Consider the following 17,350-nt stretch of genomic DNA (forward strand, 5'->3'; position numbering starts at 1 on the left):
ACTGCCTGAAGGCTTATGAGGAACAGTCTGCTTTTAAATGTCCCAAGCAATGTGGCTTCCAGACCTTGCCCAGCTGATTCTCAATTTATCAAATTGTTTTTGTGCTGGAATGCAGCTTCTTAGTTTTTGAGAAACAGGTCATTTGTAATTCTCTCATCTAGCAAACAAGTGAACTAGAAAGACCAGAACTACTTTTCACCATGACATAGAAGGTTTCTAGACAAGGGAGTAATTTAGCAGCATCAAATGCAGCTCTGAGGATATGGAACACACACCTGAAAATGGCCTTCTGGGCCATCAAATTCATTTCCCTGAGTTTCCATGAAATTGTTTACCTAAGAAATCTCCAAATCACCATTTCAAATGTGTGTAATGGCAAGGGACAATAACTAACATCAATAATGCCCCATCGCATACACAGGTAAAACAGAGGAGCCCTGCCACTGCATGGTGGGGGAGCCCCTCATCCTAAATTTGCATGGGGTGGGGACAGGTAGCTTCCGCTGCTCAGCAGCCTCCTGTTTATCATTTGTCTTTTTCTGTCCCCCACCCCTCCTTACCATCAGGGGCAGCTTTGCTGTGGCTTAGGCTGGGGTCCTTCGTGGGCACAGAGCAAATGGAAACTCTCCTGCCCAGCCAATCAGCAGTGCCATCACTGCTGAATTGCTGGACAGGGGCTGACAAGGTTCCTTGGGTGAATTCGATATCTTTTATTAGACCAACCCAAATAGTTGGAGAAAAGTTATTAAGCAAGCTTTTGGGTTCAAAAACCCTTCGTCAGGCTAAGGAAGTTTCAGCAGTTGGTGTGTGCTCTTCCTGGATGGAATGAAAAGTAAACAAGCCAGGGGCTGGGCTGAGGAGTCAACACGGCTACAATCTAAACCTCTGGACAGGGGCTTCAAGTGGCCACCTGTTCCCCCCGCAATCTGACCTATGCCCCAGCCACAATTTTCCCTGCTGTAGCAGTTGGCGGGGGGAAGGCTTATTTTTTAAGACACCCGCAGCCCCAGAATGAGCCACCTGTGGCTCCGTGCCACTGCTGGTGGGGTCACAAACCTACTGGCCAGAGGCTGCTCTCCAAATTGCCAGGCTTCACTCCTGTAAATTGTTTCATTTGTATCCGCCAATATGGCTGGTTAATAGTCGGCCATTGGTATTGGCCAAGAAAATATTTATCAGTGCACCCCTAGTAATTATCTGGATCATTCTTCCTCCTTTTTAAGAATATAGCCATCCCATCACATTTACTATTTTTCTAGTTATTAGCTAATATCACTAAATTGAAAGAATCGGTGAAGATTCAAGCTAAGAGTTGGTGTTTTGTGTGCTGAGTCCTTGAGTAATCTAGGTTAGGGGTTATCTAGGTCTCCCAATTTTGTGACACATGCATGGGCAGCTCCAGGATCACAGTGGATGGAGGGGGGAGGGAGTGCAGCCACACCTACCTTGGCTGTGTGGTGCATGCACAGCAAAGAGCTCAATGAGTGTGTGACAGACCACAAAGGGGGTTTAGCCACACCCTCTCACCATGACCCTGAATGCCAGTGAGCAATCTCTTCTGTAAGCTCTGTGAGCACTTGACTCCCCAACTGGTGACCCTGAGGAGTCCCTGCTTTCACAGTCCATACCACTACTGCCATCCATTCCCACTTTTCCTCTGCCACCGAATTCAGAGAAGGAAGACTGACCAGCAGCTACACTCACCCCAGGCTGAGCTCTGGAGTTATGTGAAAACAGGCTTCAACTAGACTCCATGCTGACAAGCTGGTAACACCTCCAGTTCCACCTCCCACCCAGATATTTTCCCTGGACACGTGCAATCTGTTTTGCTTTCTCCTCAAGTATGGAAGAGAATCCACAGGAGCCATTGTACATGACAAGAATAGTTCCACTTCCTGGGGCTTGAGGGGACAGGGCAGGGGAATGTCTTTGAAAAGGTAAAACTAAGGACATGTTAAACTTGTTGCATTTAAAATTAAAGCCTAAGTGTTGATTGGCTGAGGGCTGGACAGATGCCCCAAGTCTTACTGCAAAATAGCCCGTTAAGTGGTAATTCAGGCTTTTCCAAGTACAGCCGCTTAGCTCTGTTTCTGTTTTAACATGTTTGCTTTGTTTATTTTGCTAATCAATTTCTTTGAGACTAGTGGTGTCGGATGTCAACTAGTAGGCCTGTGGATTATTGCTCTCTGCAGTCCCTGACTGACCATAAAATCATCATGTAGTTGGAATCTGAGGAATTTTATGCCCAATCCCCAAAATTGCATGTCCTGCCTTGCCTGATGTGAATGGTAGGACGTACAGTTTTGGGAATCGGATGTTACATTTCTCAGAGCCCAATTTAATGACTTCTGATGCAGGGAGCCCAGCATGGGAGACCCATCCCCCATGACTGGGACTATTTAACATGTTAAATGTGCCATAAATACAACATCTGCTAGGGCCCTGTCACAAATTGGTGACCAAAGCTATAGAAGTGGGAAAGGGCAACTCTCTCCATACAGGTTTATACATATGCAAATGGACATGCTCTCTGAAGTTGAGCAGAGAAGGCCAAAAAACACTTGAGCTGCATGAGCTCTAATTTCTACGTGTACCTCATAACCAGCATCCCTTACCACTTTATGAGGATACGTCTTCATGGAGCTATGATGATCTTGTTCCATGATTGCAGACTCTAGACAGTGCAGTGTCTTTTGGGTGGAGAGACTCACTATCTGCCTGTGCTGTCACTCCCACACCCCATGCCTGTCACTCCCATGCCTATGTTCCTCATTAAATTGAGAGTGATGACGCTGAGCTCTCCCCTGGTTAGGTGAAAGTAAGTTAAGATGCTTGTATAAATGTACTACCATCCATACACATTATTATTCAGAAGTGATGGCGAGATACCAACTATAGATAACATAGACATATGGAGCATCAAGGCAGCATTCTGTCACTATCATGATAATTCACTAGGCCACCAACAGAAATTTGAGCCAGAGCTTTCTTGGCAGAGCAGATGTGGAGAAATCTGAAATGGGGCTGTATCCAAGAACATGGCCTTTCACCTCATCTCAGAAAGAAAAGGCCTTGATTTTAACTAGTATTTTGTGGGCTCATCTACAGGAGACATGTTACTGTTGCCATAGAGCTAATTACTGCACAGTAAGCATCTGCATCTGAATATGCAGATGCTTACTGTGCAGTAATTGGTTTTAATTGCGAGTAAATTTGCTACCTGCAAATGCAAGTAGCAAATTTACTTGAGATTACTCATTGTGCAGTAGTGCACGTGTAGACGCCTGACCCTCTCAGTTAACTGGGCAGCAGGGGCACAGGAAATTGCTACCTGCCCATGGGAGAGGCCTGCTGCCAGGGCAGGCTCTGCCACCAGAGCCTGGGTGGGGACAATGTCCCCCTGCCGTGGCAGCAGGGATCTCCCAGCCTTCACTCCACAATCACGGGGCCAGAGCTGGGAGACCCTTATCTTCCAGCTGGAGATCAGGGGGCTGGGACTTGGAGAGTCTTATCTCTCAGCCCCAGTCCCCTGGTCATCAGTGCCAGCCCCACAACCGTGCAGCTGATGCTTGGAGAAAAGGATCTCTCAGCCCAGGCCCCATCACTGGGGCTCAGGCTGGGAGATAAGGATCGCCAACCCCCAGCTTCGTGATCACAGAGCTGCCCCTGGGACATAAGGACCTCCTGGCCTCCCAACCCTGGAGCTGCTGCTTGGAGATGAGGAAATCCCAACCCCGGTCCTTGTGAGTGTGGAGCTGGTTCTGGGAGATAAGGATCTCTCAGTCTGGGCCCGGCAATCACAGAGCGGGGGCTGGGAGCTCCCTGCTGCCTGGCCAGGGAGACATTGTCCCCATCCAGGCTCTGGTGGCTGAGCCTGCCCAGGCAGCAGGCAGGAAACAACTGTCTCCTGGCCCCTGAGCTAGCACCTATGGCAGGGGTGGGCAAAATGTGGCCTGGGGGCCGGATGCAGGCCACCAGGCCATTCTATCTGGCCCGCAGAGCCCCTAAAAAATTTAGAAAATTAATATTTATGTGCCCTGGGCTGCCTGTCATGCAGCCCTTGATGGCTTGCCAAAACTCAGTAAGTGGCTCCCTGCCCAAAATAATTGCCCACCCCTGACCTAGGGGGATCCTAGAGCTCCCCCTGGCTACTGTAGGTGCCCATTGCAAGGCCGCAGGGAGTGGGAGAAGTCTGTTGCTAGGAGTAGCAAATCTGCTTCTGCGTTCCCTGCATGTGTGGATGCATGTTCAGGAAGAGTAAACTGCTCCCAGATTATTAGCATATGTAGATGTACCCTGTGTGACAAAAACATTACCTTGTCAAATCCAGACTCCAGAGCCTTTCAAAAGTTACGGTTCAAAGCATATGCTGTTGCATGAGCTGAGTTGCAAACCAATTCAACTATTCCAACAGGTATGGAAGCCATACAATCAATCCCAAGCTGACTGTCACAACTTATTATTCAACCAGTCAGTGTGGTAGAGGAGATATCTTTTATTAGAGCAACTAGACAGTTGCAAAAAAAATTCTTTATTTGCAAGCTTTCGGACACGCATGCCCTTCCTCAGGCATAGGAGAATGCAGATTGTAAAGCTTCTCCCAGATAGAAATGAAAATTCATATTGTACAAGAGAGCTTGAGTGTGATGTAAGTTTTCCTTGCTGGAAAAGTTTGTTTTATGCAAATTAGGCTTAGGTAAAAGTTGGAGTTTATTATTATTATTATTATTATTATTATTAACATATATATTTAAACTGTTCAGAGCACCACTCCTCCTTATTGCAGTGGTCATGGTCTGACCACCAGCATTCAGTTCAGGTAGCAAGCGTTCCATTTGTGTTATCTTTGCTCTGAGATACTTGTACCAGATGTAAAAAGCACAATTCATCCCAAACTCAGGTTGGACCTGAAGCAAATACCTGTAGAGGCAGAGGGTGAGCCAAGATAGAGCTAGAAGCATTGTCCAGCCCATTATCAATAATGCAAAACAGATAAAGGATATGGCTTAGAATGCTAAAAAGACTTGAACGTTGCTATGTACCAGCTACCTTTCCGGTGTTTTGCCAGCTAGTGGAATCCACAGTCTTGAGTTAGGTGCCCAGCTGCTCTGTTCAGTGTGGGGCGATAGTGAGGTACTTTAAAATAAGGATCCATAAACAGCCAGCATACAGAGAAGGAAGTATTTTGAGGCAGCCAACAGAAAGCATAGAGAAGAGGGCATATCTCAAGTGCTGCCTTTGGCCTTTAGGTGGCTTTCTCTGATCAGTATTTATCATCCTGGAGCATGGGTGGATCCAGAATTTTGGAACGGAGGGTACAAGAGCAGCGATCACTGCAGGAGTGGCTGCACCCTGACTCCCAGCCTCCCTCACCCACAACATGGCAGGCAGACTGCACTGCAGGAGTGGAGGACTTCTTTTTAAATTCATCAAGCAGGCAAGAACCTCCCCTGCCCCCCCCCCCCCCCACTTCCTTTCTGTGCTTAGCAGCATGGGTCCCTCCTATCCTTTTCCCACCCCACTTCCCCACTTGCTACTGCCCCTGTCCCCAACTGACCCAGAGACAGAGCGGGAAGCTCCTGGAGACACTCCTGTCCTGCTCCAGCCTAGCTTCACGTAGAGCTGGGTTCAGCCAGGGATAGCAGCAACAGAAGGCAGGTTCTCTTCTCCTGTTCCTGCTCCCCACACTGGCAGGGAGGAAGAACCTATCCACTGTGTGCGTCTACATGAGATGTTTACTGTGCGTTGGCCTAGTAACAATGCACAGTAGTGTGCCATGGCAAAAACTGTGCTAATAGCCTACTGTGCCATGTTATTAGACTAACGTACAGTGAGCATCACAGTGGTACTGTGTAGTGACTTTAGGTACTGCACATTTAGTTAGTACTTTATTAAGGAAGTAGTAAACTAAATGTGCAGTATCTAAGGGGTATATAGCCAGTCCCTCTGATACCACCAAATTTGCACTGAGGAGAACATTCATGATTATCACCTCACAAATCTCAAAAGGGCTTTCACTCAACAAGGACACTGCTCCGGAGAGAGAGATTACACTTTTGAAAGAGCCACCTGGATACCACATGAAGAATTGTTGCAGTGCAGAAAGAAAATGCCCATGAATCACACACCATTAGTTATGACATGACATGGAACCTATACGGGAAATCCTCAAATAATTGAAACCCATACTAGAAGAAGACCCAAGTCTTATAAAGAGATCTTCCTAGAACCACCCATCCTATCCTTTAAACAAGCACTAAACCTCGACAACCTCGTCACCAAAAGCAAACTTCCTACGGCCCGAAACACACCAAATGGATCCAGACCATGCCATGACAAGAAATGTAAAACCTGCCAACAAATCTCCACCACCCCCACCATAACTACACCCCACAACAGAGCCATGAACATTCCTGGATCTTACACCTGCACATCCAGAAATGCAATATACCAAATTGGCATACCAAATGCCCTGATGTAAAAATATGTTTTCAGCCTGTAAGGAAGTGGGCAGTGGTGTTCTGCAGGGTTTGGTCCTTGGACCGGTGTTAGTTAATATCTTCATCAGTGATTTGGATGAGGGTGTGGAGAGCACCCTGTCCAAGTTTGCACATGACACCACGTTATGGGGCAGAGTTAACACACTGGAGGGCAAGGAGCAGCTACAAGCTGATCTGGACAGGTTGGATCGATGGGCAGAACGAAACGATGCAATTCAACGAAGATAAATGCAAGGTATTCCACCTAGGAAGGAGGAATCCCCAGCACACCTATAGGTTGGGGTATGACCTCAGCAGCTCAGCGGCTAAAAGGGATCTTGGAGTCATAGTTGACTCCAAGGTGAACATGAGCCGGCAGTGTAATGAAGCCATCAACAAAGCCAGTTGCATCTTATCGTGCATTAGCAGATGCATGACCAACAGACTGAGGGAGGTGATGCTCCCCTTCTATGAGGCATTGGTCAGTCTGCAGTTGGAGTACTGTGTCCAGTTTTGGGCACCACACTTAAAGGGGGATGTGAAGAATCTGGAGAGGGTTCAGAGGAGGGCCACTCATATGATTAGTGGCATCTGTGCAAGATCTTATGAGGGGAGGTTGAGGGATCTGGATCTCTTCAGCCTTCACAAGAGATGTCTGAGGGGAGACCTTGTAGCTGCCTATAAGTTTATCAAGGGAGGACAACAGAGAATTGGAGATGTGCTATTTACCAGGGCACCCCTAGGAGTAACTAGGAACAATGGGAACAAACTAGTGGAGAGTAGATTCAGGTTAGACATTAGGATGAAATTTTTCACAGTAGAGGTGGCTAGAATCTGGAATGGGCTGCAAGAGAGGTGGTACTATCACCCAACTTGGAGGTCTTAAAGAGAAGGCTAGATAGGCACCTGGCTGGGGTAATCTGACCTCAGTCCTCTTTCCTGCCTGGTGCAGAGGGTCGGACATGATGATCCTTCGTGGTCCCTTCTGACTCTACAATCTATGTAGGAGAAAACAAACAACTGCGTACCAGAATGAACACACACCGAAAATCTATGAAAGACAAGAATATCCAGTTACCTGTGGGGGTACATTTCTTACAAGATAACCATTCTCTCCAATCTCTAATTCTAGATCTAATTCTCAAAGGGAATTTTCAAAACACCTTTTGCAGATGAGCCTATGAACTTCACTTCATCAACCTACTGGATACAAAAAATCATGGATTAAATATAGACATTAAATATATGGCACATTTTAACCCATCTAACATCTGATACCCTAGGTAACCGCTTTACTATTTACCAGCTACATTTTATCACCAGGTAAATATTCCCTTCTCCCACCTGTGTCTCACCCATTGTCTACCACAATTTGCATTTTAACTGACTGGCATTCTTGCATACTGGCTTCTTTCCCACCCAGGAGGAGCACAAAACAACTGCAGATACTTCTTCTGCCTGAAGAAAGGTGTTTGTACCCAAAAGCTTGCAAAGAAGAATTTTTCCAACTATTTAGGTTGGTCTAATAAAAGATTAGATTTACCCAAAGAACCTTGTCTGCCAGTATCTAAGGCGCATTCATGAACATGTAGATTTGCCCACTGTTGCTGTTGTCCTTGGCTGAGTCTGCCTGCTGCAGGATTGAGGGCCGGGGGGGAGCTCCAAAGCCGCTCCTGCCAGACAGCACATGCAGCCAAAGACTACAGTGGCAGTGGTGGGCAGGGGAGGGGGGAAAGGAGGCATCATTGAGCTTGGAGGGAAAGGGATGGGGGGAATGTTTACTTGCTTCAGTGACAAATAGAAGTCCCTGGCTGTTCTTTCTGCAGTGTGGTTGACTGAAAGGGAATATGGATATATCACTGTGTGCTTCCCCCCCACCCCAATCTGCCCCTGTTCTGGAGTCAGTCACGTGTCTAAGCCAAAATAATAAAGCTCAAGAGGAAGTAGCATCCTTTTGCCACCCACCCACCACTTTTATCATACCATCTAGTGCTTAGAGTACTTGCCCATGATGCAGGAGACCCAGGTTAAAGTATCTCCTCTGCTTGATGGGATTTGAATTCACATTTCCTATCTCCCATCTGAATGGCACCTGTATGAGACTAACATATTCTGGAATATGACTCTTTCGATGTCTCATATTGAAACTATTCTATTTTGTATGAAATAATTGTTCATTGGATCATAGAGAGTGTGCATATGCATGAATGCAATGTTGTGGTTCAAATACAATCGAACCCTGAGCTGTGCAAGGGATACGTTCCTGAAAAACACCGTGTAAGTTGAAACTCTGTAACTCAAGGCATTAAGTCAAAGGAAAATAGGGGGATAGGGACCTGGGACCAAGATTTGATAACATTATTTCATAATAAAAGGATATTTAAACACAAAATAATGGAATTGATAGCCTTATTAAAACCTTTACTCCCGGCTATGTGCTCATACAGAGACAAAGCTTTAGCCCTAATTGCTGCATCGCCGACAACTGCTCCTTTTGTATTGGGCCTTCCTTGATCCAAAGGTTAAGGAGTTTCTCAACCATATCTAAATGGGGAATTCTAGTCACCAACGACACTCTGGAACTCACAGGGATTGTTGTTTTCAGTCTCTAATTTTTTGCTCACTTTTTTTAAGTGGTACACACAGTCAATTCACTTAAACTGTAATGGCGAGCAATTGATGCAGCACTATTGCTTTCTCTTAATTTATCAAGGATTTCTATTTTCTGGGCCAGGGTGATAGACTTATGTGTGCTTTTGGGCACAACATCAAAGGCTTTCTTTGACGCCATTTTCACAAATATTCAGGGGTTACCGTAAACAAAAATGATGGACAATCTTGGAGGAGACGACAAGTGATGCTAACGCTATGTAAGCAGACTCCAAACTAACAACCGCTCTACCGTAAATGTGAAGCAGGGTAGTGCATAAGTTGAAACATGGTCATGTTATATAAAGCGTGTATACACGAATCAGTGTAACTTGAAACTGTGTAACTGGGGGTCCGACTGTACTTGCCTGAAGAAGATAACCTCGTTCTAGTCCTTTCTCTTACACTTGATATCTGAACAGCTGCTATTCAGATTTCCAGCAGTTATAATTAACTGCAGGTGACATGTTGTACACCTGTTCTGTGACAGGAAAGTATATTACTCTTAAAATCACTTTTCTGCTGTGACTATACATACATCCCTCCTCCTTTTCCCTCCGACACACACTAGATGCATCTACATGTGCACTTGATCCAGGAGCAATTTCCTTGCTAATAAACTACTTGTGAGTAAAAGCTCCTGAGCAAGCATCTACCACAGATTTTCTGCAAGCAACAGCAAACTGCTCCTGCTTCCTGCGGACCTACAATGGGCCCCTACTGCCACCAGGGGGAGCTGGAGGCTTTAGTGGCAGCTGCCTGCAGCCAGAGGCTATCTTTGAAAGGCAACCCTACTCCTTGGCCAGCCACTTTTCTGGCAGAAGCAGCGTGGACAGTGCAGGGACAGCACGCAGCAGCTTTGTTGCTGCAGCCTCTGTCTCCCTGCACCATGACTGCCCCAACCCCGGCCCCTGGCAGCAACAGCTAGCGCCTCAGGCTCCTGCCGGCCACCTTACTGGACCTGCTGGTGACTGCCATCTGGCCCAAAGCACTCTGGGCCCTGCTGGCTTCCTCAAGCGCCGAGACCACCTGGCTGGCCTCACTGCGCCTTCCCAGGCCCCCCCCCACCGCCATGCAGCTGCTGCCTGGACTCTGCCCTGCTGGCTGGACTCTGGTGGGGGTAGCAGTGACATGCTCCTGGGCACCACCCCCAGGCCCATCCACACTTTCCTGGCCCTTCAGCCCTGCTACCTCTGGTCCCACCTGGCTAGACAGGACTGGTGACTGCACATTGTCCAGGCCACCTGGGACAATGAGCAGTGGCTGAAGGCATTCTGCATAGATTTCACAGACATTAGGGCTGGAAGGGACCTCGGAAGGTCATCGATAGGATGACCTAGCAAGATAAACATCCAATCGTCTTTTGAAGGAGTTCAAAGTAGGTGCTTGCACCACCTCCAGCAGCAGTTACTCCAAAACTTGGGGGCTCGGACAGTAAAGAAGTTCTTCCTTAAGTCCAGCCTGAAATGGTCATGGAAAAGTTTGTGACCGTTCAACCTTGTCATCCCTTGGGGCCCTCTGGTGAAAAGACATTCCTCCAGATCCTGGTGAGCAGCCCTAATAAACTTATAGGTGGCCACCAGATCACCTCTGAGCCTGCGTGTTTCCAGGCTGAAGAGACCCATAGCTCTCAGCCTCTCATCATAAGGTCTGTTTTCCTGACCCTTGATCATGCGTGTAGCTCTCCTCTGTAGTTTCTCAAGCTTCTCCACATCCTTTTTGAATTGTGGAGCCCAAAACTGGATGCAGTACTCCAGCTGCAGCCTCACCAAGGCCGAGTACAACAGGAGAATGACATCCTGGGATTTGCTTGAGAAGCATCTATGGATGCAAGCCAGCGTTTTGCTCGCTTTACTAGCTGCAGCATCACATTTAAGGCTCATGTTCATCTTGCAGTCAATCATGACCCCCAAGTTCCTTTCGCCCATAGTGCTAGCCAGCATAGCACTGCCAAGATAGCATGCTGCAGGTTTTTCTTCTCAAGGTGGAGAACCTTGCATTTTTCAGTGTTAAACACCATCAGGTTCTCGTCCGCCCATTTCCTGAGCCTGTCAAGGTAAGACTGGATTGCCCTCCTGTCCTCAGGTGTGGAGACTTTACCCCAGAGTTTGGTTTTGTCAGCGAACTTGGCCAGTCCACTTCTGACACCAATGTTCACATCATTAATGAAGATGTTGAATAGTGTAGGCCCAAGGACAGAGCCTTGAGGGACCCCACTGGTCACAGGGCACCACGATGATTGACTTCCGTCAACCACCACCGGAGCCAATTCCCCAGCCAGCAGATTGTGGTGAGGCCAAGGCCGCAGTTAGCCAGTTTTGCTAAGAGTTGATCATGGGATACCAGATCAAAGGCTTTTTTAAAGTCAAGATATATGACATCAATCTCATCTCCCTTGTCCAGGTGATAGGTCACCTGATCGTAAAAGGAAATAAGATTGGTCAAGCAAGACCTACCTGCAACAAACCCGTACTGGTTATCCCTCAGGATGCTGCCATCGACCAGTCTGTTAAGAATGGCCTCTTTGATAATCTTTTCTAAGACCTTCCCTGGGATAGGGGTCAGGCTGATGGGCCTGTAGTTTGCTGGATCCACTTTCCTCCCTTTCTTAGAGGCGACATTGGCCTTCTTCCAGTCTTCAGGCACTTCACCAGAGCCTCAGGAGTTCTCAAAGATCCATGCCAGGGGTTGAGCTATGATGCTAGCCAGCTCCTTGAGTACCCTGGGGTGTAAACGGTCAGGGCCAGCTGACTTGAAGGTATCCAGCATCTCAAGGTGTTCCTTCACAAGGTCAGCATTGATAGAGGGTAAGGAATCTCCCTCACCCAGGCATCCCTGTCCCATAATGGGCAGGGGCATCCCGCGGGACTAGTGAAAGACTGACGCAAAGTACCCATTTAGCAAGTTGGCTTTTTCCTGGGCGTTAGTTGTCCCATCTGATTTAGCAGGGGTCCAATGTTGCCCTTGCTTTTCCTCCGGCTCCCCACATATCTAAAAAAAGATCTTTTTATTGTCCTTGATACTTGTAGCTGGTTGTCGTTCTGTCGCAGCCTTGGCTTTCCTGGTTCGCTCCCTATGGGTCCAGACCAGTGCAAAATATTCCTCCTTGGAGTTGGATCCAGTCCTCCATCCTTTGTAGGTCTGTCATTTTAGACCTTCCTGAATCTCCTTGAACAGACACCATGATGCAGTAGCCTCTCCCCATAGACATCTGACTGGCCATTGCCCTGCTGAAGCTGGCCATGCCTGCCAGCCTCCACTACATCGGCCACCTCTTTGGCATGGGTACGGCCACCACTGGGGAGGCTATCCTGGAGGCATGCAGTGCTCTCTAGGATGTCCTGGGGCACACAGTGCTCCATGTGCATGAGACCCTGGTGGTGGGGGGGTTCTGTACCCTGGGAGTTGCCTAGTGCATCAGGGCCCTGGACGGGACCCACATCCCTCTCACCTGCCCACCCCAGGGTGACCGCCCCTACTACAGCCAATGGAGCTTCCACTCCGTTGTGCTCCAGGCCATCATCGACCAGTGCAGCACCTTCACAAATGTGAATGCTGCCTGGGTTGGCACTACCCACAATGCCCACATCTTCCACAACTCTGCCCTGCCAACCCTGGTGCAGAGTGGACACTTTGTGCTGAGGGTTCTGGACCTCCAGCTGGGTGCCATGGTGGTCCCGACCCTCCTCACTGGGGACCCCACCTACCTGTTCCTCCCCTAGCTCATGCAGCCCTACACTGGCCAGCTGGACCCCCCGTAGGCATACTTCAACTAGTGCCTGGGCACCTCCTGGAGTGCACCTTTGACCACCTGAAGGGATGCTGGCACACCCTCACTGCCCACCTTGAGTTTGCCAAGGCCAGCATCCCCCGGGTCATTGTCACAGCCTACATATGCATAAAATCTGCAAGGCTTGGGGGGACCAATTTCACAAGACCTGGATGGAGGCAGCACAGCGGGTGGAGGACTCCTGGCACTGGGAGCACCAGCTGCAGCAGCAGTGACAGTGGCAGACACCCCCTGCTGAGCCTCTGGGCAAGCCACACACCTGCCAGTGGGGGCTAGGGCACTGGGTTCAAGAAGCACTGACTGACCACATGCTCCTGCACTCCCCGCTGTAGCCCACCTGGATAGCTGCCCATGGACTCCTACCCCACCACCCACCCCCAGCACCATGCACACTGCAGATAGTTCTATGAAAAACACTTCATTGCCCTCGCAACAAACACACCCGCTTTCCCTCCCTCCTCAACAACAAAGCACATCCTTGCTACCTCCCCAACATGAGCCCCTGCACCACCCACCCTTTCCACCAATTAAACATCCTCTTCCCTGTGCAAACTATTTACAATGTGGTTTGTGTGCCCTCCCATGGTTGGAGGGGCATGGGGTGGCAGCACTTAGTAGGCAGAGACCAGGGACAGGTGGCCAGCACCCTGGCTTCTGGCCATTCCCCCATGGGTACTCATACTGCAACAAGCCTGGCGGGTGGGGGCTCACCCAGGGGTGATGGCCACTGCTGACCTCCAGATGCAGGTGGCTCTCCCTCTGGTAGCCAGTGTCCAGGGTCAGCAGGGCCCGTGCATGGCCCTAGTCCTGCTGCAGGCAGCTCCTGCTCCATGGCCATGTGAACCCAGGGTGAGCAGCAAGGATAGGCCAAGACAGGGTGCTGGGTGGTGGACCCAGGGCTAAGGCAGGGGCACCTTGCTGGTGGAGGCAACACTGGACCTCTACTCAGGCCCATGAAGGGGCCTGCTGCTGGGCAGCGGGTGCTTGCAGGGGGGTACTCAGGGCTGCAGTTAGGGGCAGGGCAGTGGGCAGTAGGAAGGCAACCACCAGGGTCAGGACAGTGTTCAGCACCCAGCAATCCTTCATCATCTCCACTGCCCTGGACATGAGCTCAGCCTGCCGCTCCAGGGTCTCCATGCGCCACACCTCCAGGGCCAGGAGCTATGCCATAAACTCCAGGTCTGCCCAGCCCCAAGCCTTCTCATGCTGGTTCAGCACATCCTTGTTGGCGACATACTCCACCCACCATACATGCATCTGTCAGCTGGTCCTCCCAGGCCATCACCTGCAGCTGCAGGACTCGCAGAGCCATGAGAAAAAAAACTGTTTATGAAAGTTTGCAATATTTATGAGATAAGATGCCCTGTACAGGGGAGCTGTACACTGCCTGGCCTCAGATTGGGGGTCGTGCATCCATTGGTGCCCATGGACCATGGTAAGTCGGATAGGCAGGCCTGGGCCAGGCAGCAGCCAACTAAGCCCCCTCCCATCCCTGCTCACTCCTCAGGGACTGGTCAGCTGGACACAGGCAACCTGCCTCCTCTGCCTTCTTCCCAAGCTGGGCCAGTCCAGGCTCCTGGCAGCACCTGCTGTCGCAGCATCAGACCCCTCTCCCCTGTTGGCTTAGAAATGGTATCTAAAGGTTTGTCTTTTGGGAATTGACTTGTAGGTATATAGATATATATGCATTTAGAATGATTCAAGATGGACAGCAGGGGTTAATTGATTTCTAAGAAGCTTGGGTCTCACATACAAAGTTTCTCACAATCCTGAAGGTGGATGGGCTGTCTAATACAACAGGGCCAATGGATTAACACATAGCTTGAGAACTGAGGGGGCGTGCCATAAGATGAGATCACAGCCTTCAAGGCAGACAGACTGTCTAACGAAACAAGGACATATAGTCTAGAAAACAGTCTGGGAATTGGGAGCATATACCATAGTGTCCCATAACACGAGATAAAGTGACACCAGCTGCAAGGCCCCAGAGCAGGAGGGGGGCCTGAGTCCCGGTTTTTGGGGAAAAGACCAATTAGTGTTATACAAATAAACTTTCTGCCTATTGCTTTTAATCTTATGTATTTTCTTGAGTTTTGCATTGCCTTAAGAAACTCCATTTTTGTATTGCTCTGTAGCTTGACATAAGTGTTAGACCGTTGTATGCTGTATGTGTGAGAGAATAGGTTAGAGTGTGTCTGTGGAAAAGGAAAACATCAGCTGGCGACTGGCTGAAGAATGCAGACAGATAAAAGACTACACAAGAAGAATCTGCCCCAGAACAGCGAGAGAACAATGGCAACTGACCTTCAAGGAAGAACACAATGATAACACAGCAAAAGCCCAGAGGACTGGGTGAATTGACAAGACTATAAAAGATGAGGTGAGACATATCGATTTTGGGTCTTGTTCTGCATGTCATCCTAGAGCACTGGTTCATTTGACGAGATGGACCGGCAGGAGCCCAGCTCCTACTCATGATCAACTTGGCTGGTCACTAAGTTGATTTAAGCACTGATAAAACTGGTATACATTACCAGCGCAGAACAGAAATTGGGGTATGAATGTGGTGGGGGGGGGTACTTAGTAAACGCGGTATCTTGCCTTATCCTCCCTCATAAGGTCTTGCTTGTGATTTGAGCAATTGGCAATTTGTGTAACATTTGGAGAAAGCCCGAAAAGACCATATTAGTATGTGTGCGTATGATGAGCTTGGATTGTGTTGATGACACAGTATGTGGATATGTGACCACAAAGAGACAACCAACCAGAGATAGCCACAGATCAAGAGTCATCAAGAGGGAAATAGAATACAAAAGCAAAGACTTGAGAGTAACAAAGGGTCCCTCCCTTTGTCCCATCCCTCCCTGTTCCTTCTCGTCCCTCCCTGCCTCCCCGTCCTCCCTCCCCATCTCCATCCCTGTCCTCTGGGAAGGGTCCCCGATACCACCATGGACAGAGGGCATACCACCAGCCCTTCTCATGCACCCCACTGGAGGGGATGTGTGTCCTTGTCATCCTACCTCCATACGGCTGACATCTGACACCTAAGAGAAAGAGTCTCAGAGCGAAGCCTGCATCCTGGCCAGATGTACTTTGACAGTGATGACAGCCCTAGGATTTGGTACATATATATATAATTGCTTGATTCTTTGTATTGCTTCTTTTCTGTTATCACTGTGTATCAATAAATTTGCTTATTATCGAATGGAAAGGTTGTGGTTGGTTGTGGTCGGTGTCCCCCTCCCTCCTCGGAACAAGGCCTCTGGATCCTAAATCTATAGTCAACATCACCACCCTTCTCCTTCTGTAGGCCAGCCTGTCTCCTGTGCTGCCAAGCCCATGATATTTGGGATGGGGAGGGTGTGGGGCTCCCAGATGACTAGGATGCAGAACTGCCTGCAACCTTGCCCTTCCCACAGGGGGCCTCTCCAGGGAGATGTCCCAGGGCTAGCCCCCCTTCTCCCCCTGACAGCTGGTCCGCACCCTTAGCATACCCCTTCTGCATGTATCCCAGGTGCAGGGTGAGGAGCTGTTTCGGTGGACTGAAGGTGCCCGGCCCACTATGCCCTGCTGATGATGATCGCCAGGGATCTGGGTTTTTTGTTTCCCATGGAAAAACAGAGAAAACCAAAGATTTCCCATTTTTATCAGAGAAAACATAGATTTCTCCTTTTAGCAGAGAAACCCATGGATTCTCCACTTTTGCAAACAGCGCTGCAGGCTGGTTGAGCTCCAGCCTGCAAGAGCTGTTTGCAAACAGGCAGGAAACCCTGAGCCCTGCCTAAAGGGGGAGGGAGAAGGGCAGGGCCTGAGGCTCTCAGTCAGCCATAGCTCGGGGCTCAGCTCAGCCTTACTCTTTGTTCCTGGAGCCTGTGTGGTAAATGGAGCTTGCACAGGGCTGGAGGGCCCTCTGGCAGGGCTGGGGGGTTGCAAGTCATGGCTGGGGGGGGGGCACCAGCAGGGCTGGAGGAGAGCCAGGAGCCAGCCCCAGCCCTGCCCCCACCCAAGCAGGTAGCAGCAGTGGGGGAGCCAGCTTCATGCTGCTTCTGCTGCAGCTACCTGCTGTTGGGGGCAGGGACCTGAAGACTTGGGTCCCTGGCCCCATAGCCCTGGCAGCTTGGGGCCCACTCTGGCATGGCTGGGGGGCAGGGGCTGTGGGTGGGGGGGGCCAAGAGGCACAGGTAGGGCAGGGGAGCTGTTGTCAGGGCATGTGAGAGGTACCAGCAGGGCTGTGGGAGACATTGGCGGTGAGTGAGGGGCACCAGCAGGGCTGGGGGAGGCATTGGGGGAAAGTGAGGAGCACCAGCAGGGCTGGGGGAGGAACTGGGGGTGAGTGAGGGGGACCAGGAAGCTGGGGGGGGGTGCTTTGGGGGCCAGTGAGGGGCACCAGGAGGGCTGGGGGGCTTTGGGGGTGCAGTGAGGGGCACCGGCA

The 17,350-nt window shown here is 49.7% G+C and overlaps 1 protein-coding gene across 5 annotated transcripts in view; it reads right to left on the reverse strand.

Moving 5' to 3' along the window:
- The window catches only part of RHBDF1 (rhomboid 5 homolog 1), a 197,097-nt gene that overhangs the window by 9,883 nt on the left and 169,864 nt on the right, over positions 1-17,350 (reverse strand). The window lies entirely within an intron of this gene.

This window comes from Alligator mississippiensis, chromosome 13 (genome assembly GCF_030867095.1).
Source record: "Alligator mississippiensis isolate rAllMis1 chromosome 13, rAllMis1, whole genome shotgun sequence".
NCBI classification, from domain to species: Eukaryota; Metazoa; Chordata; order Crocodylia; family Alligatoridae; genus Alligator; species Alligator mississippiensis.